The sequence below is a fragment of the Balaenoptera borealis genome (assembly GCF_965194805.1).
Source record: "Balaenoptera borealis genome assembly, chromosome: 13".
In the NCBI taxonomy this organism is placed as follows: Eukaryota; Metazoa; Chordata; class Mammalia; order Artiodactyla; family Balaenopteridae; genus Balaenoptera; species Balaenoptera borealis.
The window spans coordinates 58282389-58304012 of NC_138870.1; the positions used below are offsets into that span (position 1 = coordinate 58282389).

General features: G+C 44.4%; 1 long non-coding RNA gene across 1 annotated transcript; it reads right to left on the reverse strand.

Moving 5' to 3' along the window:
- Positions 1–1897: 1897 nt before the first annotated feature.
- LOC309609815 lies at positions 1898–19334 on the reverse strand. The gene is made up of 2 exons (XR_014233600.1): positions 9538–19334; positions 1898–9216 (listed from the first exon to the last, which is right to left on the reverse strand). It is a non-coding gene; the product is annotated as an uncharacterized lncRNA (long non-coding RNA).
- Between the last annotated feature and the right edge of the window lie 2290 nt (positions 19335–21624).

Consider the following 21624-nt stretch of genomic DNA (forward strand, 5'->3'; position numbering starts at 1 on the left):
AGGATTTGCATTCCCTTTTTTCAAGCGTCCATGTTGAAAACAGAATTCTCTGCATTTGCTCAACAAAAGGGGTCTTTCTAAGGAAAGCTTCTTTAAAAATCCAGACAAAGGAAATCCTTTCTACTCATGAAAAGGATTTGTGATTCTGGAGATGTGCCTGATAGTTCCACAAACCATAGCTCAGTTACTGAGAAAGAAAAAAGAAAGTCAACCTGTCACGTGCAACTCAGGCCGCTGGGAAATGCTGACCAACGGGAGGCAATAATGCAAGCTGTTCAGAGAGCAATGCATCAACGTCATAACATCATGACTGCATTGTTGCCTATGGGGCAAGCTCATAAACTGGTGAAAACACTGGTTCTGGATTCACACCGATCTGGATCCCAATCCAGGTCCACCAATTATAGTCTTGTGAGCAAGAAATTTTTTTTCTAACGATAAAATAGGGTTAATTATATTTCCTTCTTCATAGGGTCACAGTTAGGATTAACTGAGATGATTCAGGTAAAATGCCTAGCCCTGACCCTGACAAATAGCTGGTGTGCAATAAACATTGGTTAATAAGTAAATGAGTTGACCTGGCAGCAGAAGTAGTGGTGAAGCAGGCCAGTGGGCTACCTTTGGAGATGAATGAAAGTAATCCTTCTGCTAGGGGAACCTAAGCCAGAATTCATGCCCCAGACATGTAAAAAAGCAAGACATGCCTCACTCATCCAATACGGCCAAAAAGGTTCGTGACTAATTTTGAGTTGCTCAGTCAATTACAGACTTAAGGGATAGTTGAGCATCCTTTGTTTCTCTTGGCAAAATCATGATTTGCAAAATCCTATTTGGTAAGAGAAATGTTCCAAAGCTCTTTATTTTTAAAGAAAATTATTTTAATAGCAAAAAGTGGATTACATGGATAACTTCCAAGGTGCGTTTCAGGTCAAAGCCTTCCGTGTCTCTAACAGCCTAGAGTACGTGGTAAAAGGAACGTACTTGGGCTTTGGTGCCAGGTAGACCTGAAGGTAAGCCTGGGCTCCACCTCCTACAGCATGTAACCTGGTCAAGGTCCATCATCTCTCGTTCATCTGTGCACAGAGGGATAGTGAAACCTACCTTACAGTGTGGTTGTGAGAACTAAATGAGAGTATTATATGTCAAAGTGTCACATGGTAGATAATGAATAAATGGGAGTACCTCTACCTTCCTTTTCCAAATCACCCAGAGAGCGACCTGAGTCTCTCTGAATCCCCCCAGGAGAGCTCTTTCTTAGGGAATTGTAGCTGTGGATGAGGTTTTGCCATGTATGTATGTTCTCTATGAGACCTATTACTTAAACAGCCCCTTGAGAATTTTTTTTTAGGAGGAAGGGAGACAAGAGAAGGAGTCAATGGCAGAAACCTATAGGCTGGAATCTTGGCACTGCTTAACTGGCTGCTCAGAGGACATCATCCTACCCTACATCCGTCCAGCCACCTGCTGATTCCACAAACTTACTGAGCACCATTTCTGTGTGAGCACTGCACTTAGGGTTAGGGAGATAGTGAGGAATCAACGACCCCTGCCCTTAAGAGTTCACAGTCCAGGGAATTCCTCGGAGGTCCAGTGGTTAGGACTCCACACTTTCAATCCCCAGGACTCGGGTTCAATCCCTGGTTGGGGAACCAAGATCCCACGAGCCGTGTGGCATGGCCAAAAATAAAACAAACAAGCAAAGAGTTCACAGCCCACTGGGAGAGACAGAGAAAGAGAAGCGCACTTCTCAATCAAAACACAGTCTAATGTGATCAGCATCAAGAGGGGGGAAGTACAAGATGCCGTGGGCATGGCAAGAGCAAGACACATGCTTCCTGGGGAGGCTATTAACTGGAGACTACTTTCAACTTATTCAGTGAGGAGTAGGGAAAAATGGATTTTATTTTATTTTTTTTAATTTTTTTTTTTTAATAGCTACTTTATTTATTTATTTTTGGCTGTGTTGGGTCTTCGGTTCATGCGAGGGCCTTCTCTAGTTGCGGCAAGCGGGGGCCACTCTTCATCGCGGTGCGCGGGCCTCTCACCATCACGGCCCCTCCCGCTGCGGGGCACAGGCTCCAGACGCGCAGGCTCAGCAGCTGTGGCTCACGGGCCCAGCTGCTCCGTGGCATGTGGGATCCTCCCAGACCAGGGCTCGAACCCGTGTCCCCTGCATTAGCAGGCAGACTCTCAACCACTGCGCCACCAGGGAAGCCCGGAAAAATGGATTTTAAATCCATTTTTTTAAAGAATAATATAATAAACACTGGTTCGCCCATTACACCACCTAAGAAATAAAACACTACAGAGAAATAGGGAAATGGGTGAAGGTGGTCAAAAGGTACAAACTTCCAGTTACAAGATGAGTAAGTCCTGGGGATGTAATGTACAGCATGGTGACAATAGTTAACAATACTGTCTTGAAAATTGCTGAGAGTAGAGCTTAAAAGTTCTCTCATTATAAGAAAAGAAAATGTAACTCTGTGAGGTGATAGATGTTAACTAAACTTACTGTGGTGATCATTTCACAATATATACATATATCAAATCGTTATGTTGTACATCTTAAACTATACAATGTTATGCGTCAGCCATATCTCAGTAAAACTAGGAAAAAACCCACTACAAATACAGTCGAAACCTCCCATGTTTTCCTTCCTCTCCCATTCATATCTTTACACTTTTACCACATAGGTGTGTATGTATGCCATGTAAGTTATAGAATTTTTTAGAGAAATAAATATTCTACTAAAAAAACATTGTTTAAAGACATTTAATTCACTTCTACTAGCTGAACATCAAAGCAAATCAAAGTTCTGAAAATTTTTGTAAAGATTTTTATTTTTCATTTTTTTATAATGATTCCCCAAGTTTGCCTTTGGGTTTCTGAACCCCACACATTCTTGGGAGCAATATTGACATTTTTTAAAATTTAGAAAATAGAAAAAAAAATCACCCATTCACTGTAAATATCACTATACTCTAATAATTCAGTTTCAGAATTTCTGCTGCCTTGACAGCATATGCATACTGTAAAAATACTCAACAATGATAGGTCTGCGTTAAAGAGGACAGTTACTTAACTTTTTTAAAATGTTCCACTCAAGAGTACTGGTTGCTACAGTGAGCATGGGACCAATCTCCTCAGGTATGTAAGGCGTTGGGTTTGCAGTGGCATTTGAGCACACTCAGGGGTGGGCACCCTGGGAAGCTTGACAAGCAGAGCACATAAGGAGGGCACCCTACCTGGACGTAGGTTTAGGGATATTTTCCCATACTGTTGGATAAAAATGTAATGGATTGGTAGAAATTACTCCTCCCCACTTCTGTTGGTCTGGTAAAGACACTATTTCAGGCATAATGAGAGGAGAATCAGAGTGAAAAAGAGCATGGCATATTTGAGACAATAAATGGCACTTACTGTTGCTGGGGCATAGAATTTGAGGTGGGAAGTGACAACATATAAGCTAGAGAAGCCAAGAAACACAGGAGAACCTCTATCAGAATGTCCTACACTACAGAATACATTTATGGAAAATAAATTAAATGGAGTATGCAAAAGTGCTCAGTGGATAGACGTAATAAATTAATGGAGAATTTAAATGTATTAAAACTCTCAGCATAATTTTCCGCTACAATGCCAAAAATGCATCATATTCTTCATTCACCCTGTTCATCACTTACCTTGTTCATCATTTATTCAGTAATGGAGCAAAATTATTCAACTAAAGAATAAATTGAGTGCATTACATCTAATGACTCATGCAAGAATGGCACTCTCGTGTCCCATTTTATTGTGACAGGAAAATGCACGTGACCTTCTCCGTGACACTGGAGAACCATCCATGCTGTGAGCTGAGGTTGCATCTGTACAGGGGTCCTAGGTCAGACTGCCTTAAAGGACAATTTTTTTTTCCTGGGACTGTGCAGAGTTTGCCCCAGCAAGCATTTGGAGTGCTCCACTTGGAATATCAGCCCAATAGCACGTCTGGAGAAGTGGGGAAAGGGAATTGGAGAGGAATAAGAAGGGACAGGGGGAGAAGGTCAGAGCCGGGCACTCTTCCCAGGACAGATGATCAAAGGCCAAACACGGGCCAAGAGGTTCAGTCCAGTTTTCAACCTGCCACCCAAGGTCTGAACAGAAACTGGATCCCCAAGTGCAGGGCATGTGGACATGCAGCAGGTAGCTAGGCACCTGTTGAGAAATCATGATGAGGATGAGCCAGGTAATTCAACTATTCCATATGAAGCAAGGAAAACAAGAACTGGAGACATCCTCTAGAGAGGAGCAGGTCTCTGGCAACCCCTGGGGTAGTTGGGTGTGGGGCTGGAAGATGACAGAGCAGAACCACATAGATGATTCAAGAGACCCAGGAAGAAGCAGGCTTGGCATGGTACAGCCTCCAATAGCATCACAAGAGTGCTGGCCTGGCCCTACTTCCTGGACTCTTGTAACAGCAGGAAGCCACATGGCCTGTACACAAGAGACATGGTAAATTGTCCCCCGAGCACTTGGGAATAAATGTTCACCTGGAGATGTAAACACATTACATTAACTGCTCAGAGGTATGCAGTCAGCTCAGAGAGACAAAATGCTTCTGAGGCCAGCAAGACTTGACCCAAGGGAGAACATTAAGAGATCTAAACAATTGTGAACACAATGCAAAAAGTAGAGGCAGTCCTTGACTTTCCTGTGTCTGTTACACAAATGACACTTTTATATTTCACAAAGACACTCAAGCCACCATTTCACTCACCGAATGTGCCCTTTCCCACCTCTGCTGACCAGTGGACACTTGGAACTGCCACAAGGTGGCACTGCCTGCCAGCCAATAGTTCAGTTCATCAGTGTCACCCTTGCTCTACCCATTACAGAAAATCATTTATGTATTTTATAACCTTTGTCCTTAACACCTTATAAAATGAGCAAAAGTTGGAAGTTGCCATAAAGGAGAGAATATGCTGACAAGAAGCATCAAGTGTCTAGTGCCTCTCATAGTTACATTTCCTCTGTAAAATAATAGATTGTCATTCTTATGCATAATTTTCAATCTCTTGCAGAGTTTCAGCAGGATCAGTCAACATCCCTAGCTACAACCAATTGACAAGATCACATGCGGTTGCCTGCAAGGTCAGACTCTGGACCGTGGGAAGCCCATCAGGCAGCTATTACTTTGTGAGTCTCTTGGCAGATTTCTGGTTTCTCCTATTTGCATGACTCTCATTTTTATTCACTGTACGCTTTTCCATTTGAATTTCTTCCAAAGAATCGAAACCACATGGATGTACAGAGTGCAGCATTTTGAGGTCCTTTGTGCCTCACTCATGGGGGATCAAGCAGGAGAGTGGCTGTCAAGTTAGTGAGGACCACAGGGTTGACTAGGACAGGTGTGGGCAATGAATCCAAGAGAGGGCTGTTGACTAGGAGCCAAAAGTCAGGATCAGAAAGATTCAAAGCAAACAGCAAGGTCAAGGAACTGGAGGATCTCAAATGAAAGATGAAGACAAAACTGGGGAATGGAACAGAGACAAGCATGGAGAGGAAGCAGAGGATAATATTCCACTAATGCAGTGGGATTTTGCACCTTACCTGGCTGAGCTGGCAGGTGTTTGGAGTATGTATCAAGAGGGGTTGAAGCTCTAGGATCAAGACAGACTATTAAGTTTCTGACTCATCAAGTTCTCATTGGTTGATTGGGGAGAAGGGGGGACATTGTGCAAAAGCTGGGAACTAATGTAAAGCCTCTATCATGAGGCTAGGTTGAGGTCAGAAATTGATGGATGTCACTGCTCCTTTATTCTTGCAGGCTTGGAAGGGCCAGCTGACTTTTATTCGCCCCAAGTATACAGCCATGTGCCCTTCTCAGGTTTCCAGCCATATAAAGGGTTCAGCTGCCAGTATCATTGAGGAGCAGGTCAAAGTTGAAAGGCTGACTGAGAAACAATGAAAGGAAAACTGTTGTGAGAGTTATTGTTTTAGTCGGAATAATACACTCCCTTCCTCTTCTTGGGATTACAGCACCACCCCCCGTTTCGATGGGGAAATGCTCTTCCCAGACTCTATAGGGTTTTGTGGGGCTGCCAACCCCAGTCCTCTGCGGAGCACCCAGCTGCTTACAAGGGTGGGCATGACCAAGAATGCACCTATCATAGTTCTCACCCCCTGGCTAAATCACTGGCCCAAGGAATGGGCATGTGATTCAAGATAGACCAGAGTCCTTCCCTGGAATTTGTTGGAGTTCAAGGAAGATCTTTCTTTTTCCTTAGAGGGAAAATTATAAGAATGTGACCCTAGAATGGCTGTCAGTCACATCCCCCAGGGGATGCAGGGCCAAGATCCCGCTTCAGTCGAGGACTTGGCCCAGCAGCTGGGAGTATTGCTGGCCCACAGCTTTTGGCTGTCAGCCTTCAGGGACTGCCTCAGCTACAGAGAGCTTCCTCACCCAAAGTCACCCCTGCCCTGAGCAGCCCACATGCAAAGACTGATGGATGCAGCGGCCAGGCCATCTCCATCCAACTTGGGACAACTCTGAAGGGCTATTCTAACTCCACAGTTCCTGATGGGGTCAGCCTAGGCCAGCGCTGGGCCTGCATCACAGCTCAGCTTTTCCCTCTGCCCAGTCCTGCAGCCGGCTTTTCCCTTCCACAGGTGTTAATCCTGAGGGTACTCCTCAGTAAACATCCTGAGGGGCTTCCCTGGTGGCACAGTGGTTAAGAATCTGCCTGCCAATGCAGGGGACACAGGTTCAAGCCCTGGTCCAGGAAGATCCCACATGCCGCGGAGCAACTAAGCCCGTGCGTCACAACTACTGAGGCTGTGCTCTAGAGCCCGCGTGCCACAACTACTGAGCCCGCGTGCCACAACTACTGAAGCCTGCATGCCTAAAGCCCGAGCCCCGCAACAAGAGAAACCACCGCAATGAGAAGCCTGCGCACCGCAATGAAGAGTAGCCCCCGCTTGCCGCAACTAGAGAAAGCCCGCACACAGCAACAAAGACCTAACGCAGCCAAAAATAAAAATAAATAAATAAATTTTTAAAAAAACAGAAAAAACCAGCCTGAGCATTAAATTCTATGTCGGGGTCTTCTTTCCAGCCTGCAATATCCACCGCAAAGAGGAACCTGAAAGAATGAAGTCAACACACAAAGAGAATATGAATTAGAGAGGGAGAGAGAGAGAACAAGAGAACCGGCTGTGTGCAATCACACAGGGGCCTGCTCCAATCTTGGCATCCTGTGGTTTGATTGTGTGAGCCAATTAATCCACATTTGAGACGTTTTGTTTTAGAGCTGGTTTGAACTGGCTTTCTGATATTTGTGTCCTAGTGAATACAGTAACCACCTGAACAAACTGCATGGAATGTTTGTTTTTTATTTTTAAATATTTGTTAAACATAGATGACGTGTGGAGGGTATTTGTGTGATATTGTGTCATTTATTAACCTCTCTGTGCCTTGATTTTTTGCATCTGTAAAATGGATACCATGACTTATTTCATTGTACCGTTGTGAGGATTAACTGAATTAATTCAGTTAGAACAGTACTGTACCGGGCACATAACTTATCATAAGTTGGTACAAGAGGAGTCATTCTCTTACTTCATTTAAAAATCAATGGGGTAGGGCTTCCCTGGTGGTGCAGTGGTTGAGAGTCTGCCTGCCGATGCAGGGTACACGGGTTCGGGCCCTGGTCTGGGAGGATCCCACATGCCGCGGAGCAACTAAGCCCGTGCGCCACAACGGCTGAGCCTGCGCGTCTGGAGCCTGTGCTCCGCAACGAGAGGCCGCGATAGTGAGGCCCGCGCACCGCGATGAAGAGTGGCCCCCACTCGCCGCAACTGGAGAAAGCCCTCGCACAGAAACGAAGACCCAACACAGCCAGAAATTTAAAAAAAAAAAAAAAATCAATGGGGTAGGGCTTCCCTGGTGGCGCGGTGGTTGAGAATCTGCCTGCCAATGCAGGGGACACGGGTTCGAGCTCTGGTCTGGGAAGATCCCACATGCCGAGGAGCAACTAGGCCCGTGAGCCACAACTACTGAGCCTGCACGTCTGGAGCCTGTGCTTCGCAACAAGAGAGGCCACAATAGTGAGAGGCCCACACACCGCAATGAAGAGTGGCCCCCGCTTGCCGCATCTAGAGGAAGCCCTCGCACAGAAACGAAGACCCAACACAGCCAAAAATAAATAAATAAATAAATAAATAAATAAATAATAATTAAAGGTGCTAATAATTAAAAAAAAAAAAATCAATGGGGTACTTCCCCAGTGGTCCAGTGGTTAAGACTCCAACGCTTCCAATGCAGGGGGCCCAGGTTTGAACCCTAGTTGGGGAACTAAGATCCCGCATGCCACAGCACAGCCAAAAAATATATATATATATCAATGTTACCGGGCTTGTGCCAATCTTGATCAGTGACTCTTATGTAAATTCCTTTTGTTGCTTTGTATGTTGATGGCACCACGGTATAAGACACTAAAGATTATTTAATCTGGCTTGCAAACTCCAATACATATGGGAGCAAGCCAGTAGCCCAAATGAAGGAAGCAGGGAGTGGTGAGGACCATGGCAAAATGGAAAGCATATACTTTGTCGAAAGTGGGCAGCGGCTCAAGCACAGCTGACAGTTACCATGTGCAAATGAAGGCTTGTCACTGCCAAATTTTTAATTTTGGGGGGAAATTTTTTAAAACTGTACTTTTATGTAAATTCTTATATTTTTGCAATATTGGCCATTTAAACAATACAGTGAAGGCCAAACAAAACATATCTGTCAGCCACTGGCTTGAGGCTTCCGTTGTATAATATTTATTGAGTGGTACATATGTAGTGGATTTTTTTCTTACTTTTTAAAAAAATTTTATTATTTTTGGCTACGTTGGGTCTTCCTTGATGCGCGTGGGCTTTCTCTAGTTGCAGCGAGCAGGGGCTACTCTTCTTTGCAGTGCGTGCGCTTTTCATTGCGGTAGCTTCTCTTGTTGCGGAGCATGGGCTCTAGGCATGTGGGCTTCAGTAATTGTGGCATGTGGGCTCAGTAGTTGTGGCTCACAGGATCTAGAGCGCAGGCTCAGTAGTTGTGGAGCACGGGCTTAGTTGCTCCACAGTATGCGGGATCTTCCCAGAGCAGGGATCAAACCTGTGTCCCCTGCATTGGCAGGCGGATTCTTAACCACTGCACCACCAGGGAAGTCCCTTAAAATTTTTAATCAAAATAATACCTGAGGGCTTCCCTGGTGGCGCGGTGGTTGAGAATCTGCCTGCCAATGCAGGGGACACGCGTTCGAGCCCTGGTCTGGGAAGATCCCACATGCCACGGAGCAACTGGGCCCGTGAGCCACAATTACTGAGCCTGCGCGTCTGGAGCCTGTGCTCCACAACAAGAGAGGCCGCGATGGTGAGAGGTCCGCGCACCGCGATGAAGAGTGGTCCCCACTTGCCGCAACTAGAGAAAGCCCTCGCACAGAAACGAAGACTCAACACAGTCATAAATAAGTAAATAAAAGAACGTGAATTTCTAAAATAAATAAATAAATAAATACCTGAACATGAGTTTTACAAAATAGTACAGAAGCGCTTAAAATTAAAATCAGCAATCCTCTGCCCCCGTTCTCTCAGGCCCCACTCCAAGAGAAAAGTTATCTTTTCCTAAATAATATCACTGCCTCTTGATTTATAATCCCTTTTAGACTTTATATTTTTAATTCATATCATGATACATGAAGAATGAACTCATTTACAATTAATCATATTTTTTAGATTCAACCATGGATATCTTCAGCTTTCCCCTAAGTCATCCAATTTCTTTTAACACTATTGAGAGCTGAATCAGTCAGGATTCAGCCAAAAACCATGACAATTATTTGATCAGAAAGAATTCACTATAAAGAATTGTTTATGTATAAAATTAACTGAAAAGGGCAAAGAGAAAACTCAGTTTCTGAAGCACGACACGGTTGACATTTTGGACCGAATAATTTTTTGCAGAGGGGGCTGTCGGTGAATTGCAGGATGTTTAGCAGCATCTCTGGCCTCTCTTCATTAGATGCCAATAGCAACCCCCGACATACATCCTCTGAACTGTGACAATCAGAAATCTCCCCAGACCTCTGCTGGTGCTGCTCTGAGGGAGCACTAGGAAGCTGGGGCTGCAGGTGTTTGTTAGAAAAACGGAAAACTGGATTCCACTGCTTCCAGAAGAGGACCTGCAGCTGCGGCGGTGAACTTTGTGGGAATGAGGCTCTCTGGAACAGGAGGGACCCTGGGAGGAGTGAGTCGCTTTTCCTCCTCCAGCCTTTCAGCCTCCCTCTAGCGCCCCCTGAAGGCAGAGCCTAGCAGCGAGCCAGCCGGCAAAGCAGAAACGTGGTTTGCAGAGTCCCAGCCCCAGGGTCACAGAAGGTCTATCACCTTGACAGAGAAGGTGGTTTGGAGCTGAAAGAGCTGGCACAAGCGCCAAGCTCTGTACTAAATCTCTCATGTGTTATCCCGTGTGATTCTCCAACTTCTTGTGTTTACTAATCACTGGGGATCTGAGATGAAATTGGAAAAGCAAGGAATAAAGAAAGGTCATGGTAAGTGGTTTGAATTTATTCCTAAGGAAAATAGAGAGCCATTGAAGGGTTTAAGCAAAGGAAGTACACACTTATAGACAATATATTGGATAATTTTTCCTGATGGCTAATCTTATCCATTATGAATCGATTCTTCCGGTTTTGCTCTCAGTATAACCTGATTTCCAATCCAGGGGACATTTCCCTTAAACCCCTCCAGGACTATTATCCCAGTCGGAGTTAGTGCTTCCCTCCAGTGGGTGCTCAGAGCTTCCTTATGGGCCTTTTTGTCTTTGTCGTTGTTGTTTGAATGTCTGTTTCTCCCACTAGACTGTTAATGCCTCGACAGGAATTGTGTTTCATTGATTTTTGGCTGCCCGCAGTCTAATGTAATGTGTTTCTTAAAGGCTTACTGGAAGGGTAAATGAGCAGGAAGGCAAGAAGAAATCAAAATATCAATGTACTTGTTAACCTACACCTCCTAGACTCACAATAATTTCTCAGGTGACAAATATATACATAAATGACAAATATACATAAAAATTATGGGATGTGGCCAACGTTACACTTAATTTAGCTCCTTGAAAGATGTGTCCACCCCACTGACATTCTCCAGGACCCACACAGTAGTAATTCTGGGTTACAGAGTAAGACTCTTAACTGCTCTACTTGTTCAATTCCTGAACTCATTCCTCCTTCTCTCCTTTATTTCTGACTCTTCCCACCTGCAGAATCTCAATCTAGGGCTCCCTAGTCAAGTGGAAGAGTTGATTTCTCCAGCCTCCCACCTTGACTTTCTTTCATTTCTTCCTCACAGCTCAGCAATTCTTAACACCCTCAGGACTTGAACCCTAGCACCTCCCTTTCCCCTGCTTCCACCAGAAATGGCCAGTAGGTTGAGGTGTCACAGCGAAAACAGTGTAGTTTTGAAATTAAACAGACTAGAGTCAATCACACCTTAGCTCTGTGACTATGGGAAAGTTATTCAACTTTACTAGTTTTCGGTATCCTCTTCTCTAAAGTGGTTAATAATGTCTACCTCTTGGGGTTGTTAAGAAAATTAGATTACGTTACATGTAAACTTCCAAGCATCATGCCTGGTGTCTTAGGTGGGTTCCTAGAAACTGACTCTGAGAGGGAGATTTGCATGCAGAGGTTTTATTAAGGAATGCCCTTAGGGTCAACATCATGGGGAAGGAAGAAATGGGAATGAGCAGAGAGGAAATGACTGTAAAGCAGTCACAATAAGACCTAAAGCTAGGAAGTTCCTTCAGACTAGCTCTGCCCTGCCCCCGTCCCCCCCTGTAAGCCAAGGCATTGAATGCTGACTTTCCCCAGGGAGAGAACCTTCTGTAACCTTGGAAGAGCTGAGGGTCCTCAACTGAGAGCAATTCCCAGAGAGCAGCTCAGCTGAGAGCTGTCAGCTGCCGACACTTCCCAGCAGTTGCGAGAACAAGGCTCAGATCCGAGGCGGGCATCTCGGCAGTACATCAGAGACACTGACAAATGGTGTGGTAGGATACAAAAATATACTTGGTTCTTTGTCCCTGGTTTGGGGCACAGAGCTCCTTTAGCAGCTTTTAAGCCTTGGAATTTCCTGAGTGATAAGAGTATCTTTTATTATTCCTAACAAGCCCCTTTGATCACACCTGAGTTTATGTTAATCTGGTGACTTAGGGCGGGTCCCCTAGATGGCTTAGATTGGACTGGTTCCAGGAAGACCAAGTAGAGCTGGAACTTTGAGCCCCACCCACCAACTCTGGGAAGGAAGAGCAAGGTGAGGGGCTGGGGGAAGGTGAGGGAGATTGAGTTCTGTAAAAACTCTTGCATGATATTCAGAGAGCTTCTGGGTTTGGAACAACATTGAAGTGCTGGGAGGCTGGCATGCCTGGAGAGGGCATAGAAGCTCTGTGTCCTCACAGCACCCCCTGGCCACCCCCCCCAATATGCATCTCTTCCACTTGGCTGTTCCTGAGCTGTATCCTCCATAATAAAGTGGTAAACGTAAACAAAGAGTGTTCCTGAGTTCTGCAAGCCATCCAGTAAATTATGGAATCTAGGAAGAAGGTCCTGAGAACCTCTGATTTATAGCCAGTTGGTCAGATGTACGGACGGCTCAGGACTTAAACCTGGAGTTTGAAGTGGGTGTAGTCTTGTGCGACTGAGCCCTTAACCTGTGGGGTCTGCACTAACTCTTGAGTACTTAGTATCAGTATTGAATTGAATTGTAGGACACCCCATTGGGGTAGGAGAATTCATTGTGTCAAAATCACCCCAGGTGGGTACTTGATATATGTAGTAATTCTATAAATTGAAAGAAAAATAAAAACAATGCTAACATGTAGTGGACATTTGGTAAGTATTTACTGAATGATATAATAAATGCTCACTCTGGGCACAAAAATCTCGACTACACTTGTTAGTTGCCTCTACCCAGTTGGGTTTTTTTTGTTTGTTTTTGGTTTTGCCACAGCATGCAGGATCTTAGTTCTGGGACCAGGGATCAAACACCTCGCCCCCTACAGTGGAAGCACGGAGTCTTAACCCCTGGAGTTCCAGGGAAGTCCAATTCTACCCACTTTTGATATACCTTTAACTGTACCTGAGTGGGATTAACTCACGACCTGATGAAAATATCAAAATGATGTGAAAGCATTCCAATCTAAAATGGAACCAGAGGCTACAAAATGGAGAATCTCACACACACGCCCTCAGAAGAACCAAACTTAAAGAACTTAGTGACTGATTTCCCCATAAATGCCTGTTTTACAGACGACCAAGACTTACCTCTTGACCAATGAACACCTTCCAAGAGTTTCTCCCCAACTTCAAGCCAGTCAACTTATTGCTTGGACTCTGGCTGGACCTCCCCTCTGCAGTCCTTGCCCTTAAATACAGCCCACTCCAAACTGTCATCAGACTCACCTGCAGCTTGCTACAGTGAGCGTTTCCTGAATTGCAATTCCTCTGCTATTGCAGAATAAATGCAGTTTCTGGTAAGTTGAGCTTGCCTCTTTATGTAGGTAGACAAGATTAAAGACTGAACCCTCACAATGGAATAAGAGCTATATTCTGGCAGTTTTACAAATATGAGCTAACTTTAAAATGTGTGTGTGTTTTGTTGCAACTGTAAATAACCTGACTTAGGAGGCATTGGGGAGATGGTTCCGTGGGGCTGGGAAGGGAGATAGCAAGCAAACCAAGGAGCATGATTAACTCAGCTCTACACCTGAGGCCTATAAGCAGCAAAGGGAAAATTTCTCAGTCCCTATGTAGTGTGGATCCTCTTCTCTGTTCAGCTCAGCTGGGTGCCATATATTCACACCCCTGGGCCTCACTCCCTCCTTGTCGGCTTCTGAACAGCCATCTCCAGCAACAGGGATTTTATACACAGAGAAGGGGATTCTCAGTGTCTGCCTGTGATTTCTCAGAGCTCACCCCTCAAGGGCATCGTCCCACTATATTTCTAAAGAGATTTGCATAGCTCCACTGGGTCTTCCTGCAAAAGCCAGCTGCTGCTGCTGTTATACAGAAGGCACAACCCCTCTTGCTTGCCTGTGAGCTCTGCCTGTGCTGGGCTGCAGAGATGCCGCAGGGCTTTACAACCATCCGGCCCTTTGGCCAGCAGGGTAGACGTTACAGGCGGCACATGACCTGCAAATGCTCCTATTTAACCTAGACTCAGTCAGTGGGATCAATTCAATAGGTAAGGAACAAGAGATACAGGAAATACAGCACAGTGCCAAGGGCCTGGATCAGGCAGGATATTATGGGTGAGTGGCAGATTACATCTGCATGTTCTGCATGTTTCTCCAGCATCACTGTGGAACCTGAGACTAGGAACAGAGACCAAGAATGCTATGGATGAACTAGTGTTGGTGTGGCTCATTGGGCATGTCAGAAGGGCAAGGGACATTCAGAATCCACGTGAGTGAGAAATTCCAAGTTGAAAGACTGACCATGTTATCCAACTGAATAAAGACATTAATGTAGCCAGGAAAGTGTCAATATCCCAGGTGAAAGATGAAGGTTTGACTAATTGGAGGTCCTAGGGAATAAGGAATATAGTATCTGGAAGATAAATTTCAATATAAAATAATCAAATATAAAATAGTAATAATTTCATATATATATAGCATAAAAACATGCTATTAAATCTCCTCTCTAAAGAAAAACCTTCTCTACCCCACTTTCCCTCTAGCTGACACCCCAAAAGAACAGGCCTTAAAAGATCTGTCTACAGGCTGTCTCCAACTCCTCACCTGATATTTTCTGGCAACCACTCCAATCAACCTCCACTCTCATCACTCTGATGAGTGTCAAGGGCACCAATGACCTCCACGTGGCTTAAATCAATGGCAGTTACCCCATCAGCAGCCTTTAACATCTTTGATCATTCCCTCCTCCTGGAAATGCTTTCCTCATTTGGTTTCTAAGACTCCATGCTTACTTGGTTTTGCTTTTATCTCTCTGGCTCCTTAGTCTTTTGCTGGTCCCATCTTTTCTTCTCAACATCTTACTATTACAGTGTCCTAGAGCTCAGTCTGGCCTCTTCTCTGTCCCCTGGTTGTCTCACCTATTCTTGTGGCTCTAAATACCATCCATTTGCCCTGTGACCCCCGACTTTATACCTCCAGCCTAAACTCCCCGCAAGCTCTGGACTTGTATCTCCAACTGTCTTTTCTTTCCCTATGTATTTCTTTTTTTCTTTTTCTTTTTGGCCACACCACATGGTATGCGGGATCTTAGTTCCCTGACCAGGGATCGAACCCGTGCCCCCTGCAGTGGAAGCTCGGAGTTTTAACCACTGAACCACCAGGGAATTCCCCTATGTATTTCTTTCTTTTTTTTTTTTTTTCGTTAACTAAAACAGTTTAATTTCAAACATATGCCCTTCTTAAAGAATTCATCTTCAAATATTTTACCACATATATATGAAACACACACACACATATATTTTTCTTCTACACTGATTCTTTTTTTTTTTAACATCTTTATTGGAGTATAATTGCTTTACAATGTTGTGTTAGTTTCTGCTGTATAACAAAGTGAATCAGCTATATGTATACATATATCCCCATATCCCCTCCTTCTTGCATCTCCCTCCCACCCTCCCTATCTCACCCCTCTAGGTGGTCACGAAGCACGGAGCTATTCTCCCTGTGTGATGCTTTCTTTTTAATTAATTAATTTATTTATTATTTTTGGCTGCGTTGGGTCTTCGTTGCTGTGCACGGGCTTTCTCTAGTTGCAGTGAGCGGTGGCTTCTCTTGTTGCAGAGCACGGGCTCTAGGTGCTCAGGCTTCAGTAGTTGTGGCATGCGGGCTCAGTAGTTGTGGTTCGGGGGCTCCAGAGTGCAGGCTCAGTAGTTGTGGCACACCGGCTTCGTTGCTCTGCGGCATGTGGGATCTTCCCAGACCGGGGCTTGAACCCGTGTCCCCTAGCATTGGCAGGCAGATTCTTAACCACTGTGCCACCAGGGAAGTCCCCCCACCATGTATTTCTAATAGATAACTCAAACTTTATTCTGCTCTCTCATTCCATCCCATCTCCACCACCAAACCCCCTCCATCCAGTTTTCCCCTTCCCAAATGATGGTAATTACATTATTCCAGTTGCTTAGGCCCCAAACCTTGTAGTCATCTTTAACCCCTCTCTTTCTTTCATACTCCATATCCAATCCATCAGGAAATCCCATTGTATCTATGTACTTTCAAAATATATCCAGAATCTGAACACTTCTCCCCACTTCCATTACTAACCCCCAGTGACCATAATTTTCCCCCTTAGTAACAATTAAGGAGGCTATTGCCTCCTAACTGGTCATGTCACCCTTCTGCTCAAAATCTTTTAGTAGCTGCCTATTTCTCCCAGAATAAAGGCCAAAAATACTTTCAGTGACCTACAAAGCCCTATATGGTCCTGCCTTCTGTTTCTACTTTGATCTCTTCTGTTACTATTCTCCCCTTTACTCCAGTTCTCTTGCTGTTCCTTGAACATGACAAGCATGCCTCTACCTCAGGGCCTTTGCACTGGCATTTCCTCTGCCTGGAATGTTCTTCCCCAAATGCCTGCATGGCTCACCCCTCAACGTTTCTGAGTCTGTTCAAATGTCATCTTCTCTATGAGACCTTCTCTGACAACCCAATTTAAAACTGCCATACCACACTCCCACTGTCCCACACACCCCCAATCCCCCTGCCCTACTTTATTTTGTCTTTATAGTCCTTATCATATTTGAACACACCAGATACCATAAGTTATTTATGTTGTTTGTCTACCCTATTTTGTTCACTGAATCCCATACCTACAGCAAGGTCTGGCACATACTAGGATTTAATCAGTATTGTTGAATGAATGAAAACTAATTATACAATTATACTTAACTATTAAATTTTAATGCAATTATTTTTACAGAACCCATAATTCTAATATGTTTATGACATAGCTTAAAACTAATCATCGTTATTAGCTACAACTAATTATTTCCATTAACTGATCATCACTTCACTGAAGATTATATAATGCTCTTCAGCAGACTCCAGACTACCTGTTCTTTCTAAAGTTGCACAGGGGAAACTCACTATCTGTACCCAAACATTGCCTGGATTTTAAATCACAATAACCAGCCTCTGTGACTCAAACACTGAAACAATATGGTCGCACACAGGGTCCTGGGATCAGGTTGCCATGGTAACCTCTGCTCTCATCTTCTCTGAGTTTAATTGTTCAATTCTAAAATTGCATGCTCTTGAGTTCAGCATGCTTCAACTCTGCCAGGCCTCAGCCAGCAGGAAATTAAGTGACACTGTTATTATTCATCATAATTATTTGCTAATGATAATTTATATTTAGATTTTAAGAGAATATAGAAAAAGTAAGGTATTTAAAAGGGCTTTTCAATCCACCTAATGCTGTTTTAAGTATTGGTACTGGCTTTGCATGTTGTGGGAACACTATCTTTACTTTCTCAGCCCCCCAAATGCACTCTCCTGCCCCACAATATACCTCTACCTTTCAGTCATGTTCGTGTTCCAATGTAAGATAACTGAACTTGCTTCCTTGGTCTCAAGTCCCTTAGGAGACTCAACCAAAGAAAAAAGGTGTTGGAGAATATACGATTGATATAGTTTAAGTTGTGGGAAGAAAAGGCCTAGTCATTAAAAAGAAAATGAGTTAACAAAACATTCTCCGATTTCTTGATTATTTGAGAAAAGTAAGATAATCATCACTTAAAAAATAATAAATCTGTAGTAGCTCAGGTAATTAAAATAAATGGTGACCCTCTTTGTATAACCCTTTCTATTTTCAGAAACATAATTACCTTTATAACTAGGTTAATTTTCTTAATAATGGAATAAATTTATCTCATTTTCTGGTTGTATCTGTATTTTTCAGATCAAAGAGGGCTACTGGCTCCACACTTAAGCCTTAACTCTAAGGCTTAACAGATCCTGGACGCCTGGATCAAGCCAGTGATAGTGGACATTAGCAGGGAAGGAATGCAGACTTGAAAGGTATTGATGAGATGGAATCCATTCATGACTGAATACAAGGGTGGAGAGGAAAGAAAAATTAGGTTGATTCTCAGATTTCCAACATGAGTGAGTGGGCAGAGTAGTGGCTTGGAGCGGCCAACCATTGAGTTAGGGATCTAACCCAGGAAGGATGGTGCAAGAAGATGGAGATCTCCCTTGGGGCATGTGGCCCAGTTGGGCAGAGGTCAGTATTGTATGAGCAGGTCACATGAGAGGCTTGAATTGCAACTAGAGATTTGGCAGTGAGCTAGGCCCGCCACAGAAGCTGGTCCAGGTTCAAGGATTGGTGAGAATGACGACTGGGGACTCAGCAAAGACTACTTTTTACTCTGTTTTACTTCCAAACAAAGGTTGTAAAAGATATACACCAACTGATGTTACCTGGACCTGTGAATGGACATGGGCCCCTAGGTCCAAGTTCTGGTCTCAACAGTCCCTAGATATGAGGAATCTGTAGATCAGGAGAAGCAGAATAGTGGGGCTCAGTCTGCTGTCTTTTATTCTATTTTAGGCAGGGCTTGGGGTTGGGGATGGTGAAGAGAGGGGAAAACAGGTCAGCATTCAAATGTCCAACTTGTCCCCATACAAGGAATCTCCTGCTGCACTCTAGCAACAGACTTCTGCATTTTATTTCTTGCCGTACTATTGGCCTATTGGAGGTTTCAGTATATCAGGCTTCCCCCAGGGAGTTATTAGCATACAGATAGTAATTCAGGCTTTGGGCTTGGATGAAATCCCATAGGAAGAGTAGGTAGAGTGAGCAAAGAAAGGGCCAGAGGTGGAACCCTGGGAAACCCCACCATCTAAGACCAGAAAGAGGAAATGAAAAGGGAACTAGGAAGAGTTTTCAGAGAAATAAGAAGAAAAATATGGGGAGGAAATGGTGTTCTGGAAGTCGAGGAACAAAGGTTTCAAGTAGGGAAGAGTGTTCCACTGGGCCAAATGCTACAGAGAGCATAAGGGCTGAGGAGTCTGGTGAGCCTGGCAGTTAGAAGGTGACCTTGGCCAAGCCAAGTTTTATTCCTTTAAGCCAGAGAGCAATGCTTGACTGAGAGGTGAGAATAGGAATCTGTGTTGAGCTGCCTGGGGGTGGATAGGGGATTGCGGGTTGTGGGGCAGTGGTCACAGAATTCAAGAATTTTTCTCAGTTCAAAAATACAATTTATGGGCTTCCCTGGTGGCACAGTGGTTAAGAATCCGCCTGCCAATGCAGGGGACACAGGTTTGATCCCTGGTCTGGGAAGATCCCGCATACTGCGGAGCAACTAAGCCCGTGCTCCACAACTACTGAGCCTGCGCTCTAGATCCTGTGAGCCACAACTACTGAAACCCGCGCGTCCAGAGCCCATGCTCCGCAACAAAAGAAGCCACCACAATGAGAAACCTGTGCACCGCTATAAAGAGTACACCCCCGGGGCTTTCCTGGTGGCGCAGTGGTTAAGAATCCGCCTGCCAACGCAGGGAACACGGGTTCGAGCCCTGGTCCGGGAAGATCCCACATGGCGTGGAGCAACTAAGCCCATGCGCTACCACTACTGAGCCTGCACTCTAGAGCCCGCGAGCCACAACTACTGAGCCCGTGTGCCACAACTACTGAAGCCCACGTGCCTAGAGCCTGTGCTCCGCGACGAGAGAAGCCACCGCAATGAGAAGCCCACGCATTGCAACGAAAAGTAGCACCCGCTCTCCGCAACTAGAGAAAGCCCGCGCGAAGCAACGAAGACCCAACACAGCCAAAAATAAATAAATTAAAAAAAAAAAAAGAGTACGCCCCGCTTGCCGCAAACAGAGAAAGCCCGTGTGCAGCAACGAAGACCCAACGCAGCCAAATAAATAATTTTTTTAAAAAAAGGAAAAAAAAAAAGAACTCACTAAAGAATACCAAGGACACATGAAGAACATTCCACGGCCTGTAGATTAAGGGACAGTTTGTCTTTATCTTCCTATAGCCACTTACTTTTTTCATTTAAGGCATTTGTCTGAGTTGCGTCATTTGGTACTAAACCTTATAAATTAAAAAAGAAATTAGCAAAGACGTTTGAAATAAAGCTTTTAGAATTGTTCGAGAAGGGACAAAAGTATAAAAATTCATTTTTTGCATACACATCTAGACATGAGAATTCTACAGTACATTTTTAAAAGGCAAAAAGTATTTTCTGAGACCCTAATTGCATAGAGTGTATTTTTAATGTGGAATTGAAGCAGGAAGAGGATTTTATAATTTCTAACTGGCTCAAGAGAAATTACTTCCAAAATGAAAGGTTTTCTCATTAGGTGCAAATTCTGGTTTCTTGACTTAAAATCAAGGATGTGGATCAATGAAGCAAACCAAATAGGATACCGGGGCAATTCCTTTAATCAATAGAACACAATAATAGAACAAAGGGTGGGTAGGCACTAAGTTACCAATTCCTTAAAACACCGTTAGTAGGATACAGTACACACAGAAAAGCGTTCCCCCAATACCACAGATGTCCTCACTCACAAAAAGCTTTCATACTGAAGCAAGTGACAAAATGGAGTGTCTTTCTTCTGCTACAGTCCGCAGTCTGGGTGAGAACGTGGCTGATGTTTTGCACCTGGCACCCGGGATGTCATTTGACCTGTAGTTGCACATCCCGCCACTGGCACTTCCTTCTGAGCCTGCTTCTTTGCTCTGTCCAAAGCCTTTCCCAAGACAGGAACCTCCAGATTGCTTGCTTGCTGCCTGCTCTGCCACTGTGTCTGCCACCAGCCTCTCTGCAGTGTGCCTGAGCTCCCGCCTGGCTTCCCGATCAGCTCCATCAGCATGCTGGCCGTGACAAGAGCCCACAGGGACCGGCAGAAGACAATTGCAACAGCAAAGCTTGGAACGCAGATGTTCGGCATGCACCTCTAGGTGACATCCATCATAATCCAGTCCCCAAGCTGGATACGACTGAAGAACGCATGAGTAACACAAATGCTGCTGTTACTTAGAGTGAGCCAGGCAGAAGCAGGACAGGAGAAGTCCCAGGCAAACACCTCAGTAATTATTTATCTGTTACCTGATTGTTCTTACACAGAAGAAAAGTAGCTCCTTGGTGTGAAAGGGGACACCTGGATGTAATGCTAGTTTGAATCTTGGGTCTTCCATTGACCAACTGTGTGATCTTGGGCAAGGTATAATTTCTTCCTTTGTACCTAATTTCAGGGTTACTGGGAGAGTTTGATGAGGCCCCTCCAGAGCTGAGGCAAGAGGTGCTTACGCCCTCCCAGACCACCTTTCAGGAGCTATGGGTCAAACTGCTCTAATCCCATCCTTCCCCAGTTCTCATAACTGGCCTCTTGCCCAATTCACAAGCCTCAAGTCTCCAATTCTCACAACTGAACCTAGTAACTGGAGTATTCCTGAGCTAACTCAACATATATTTAGGCTCCTATTTTGTTGCAGGCACTGAGCAAAATGGGTACATTTCCTGCATATATAGAATTTACAAGTCAGATTAGAGAAACAAACATTAATCAAATAATGATACTAATGAAGGAATAACAAGGGAGGGAAAGTGTTGTGGAAAAGCAG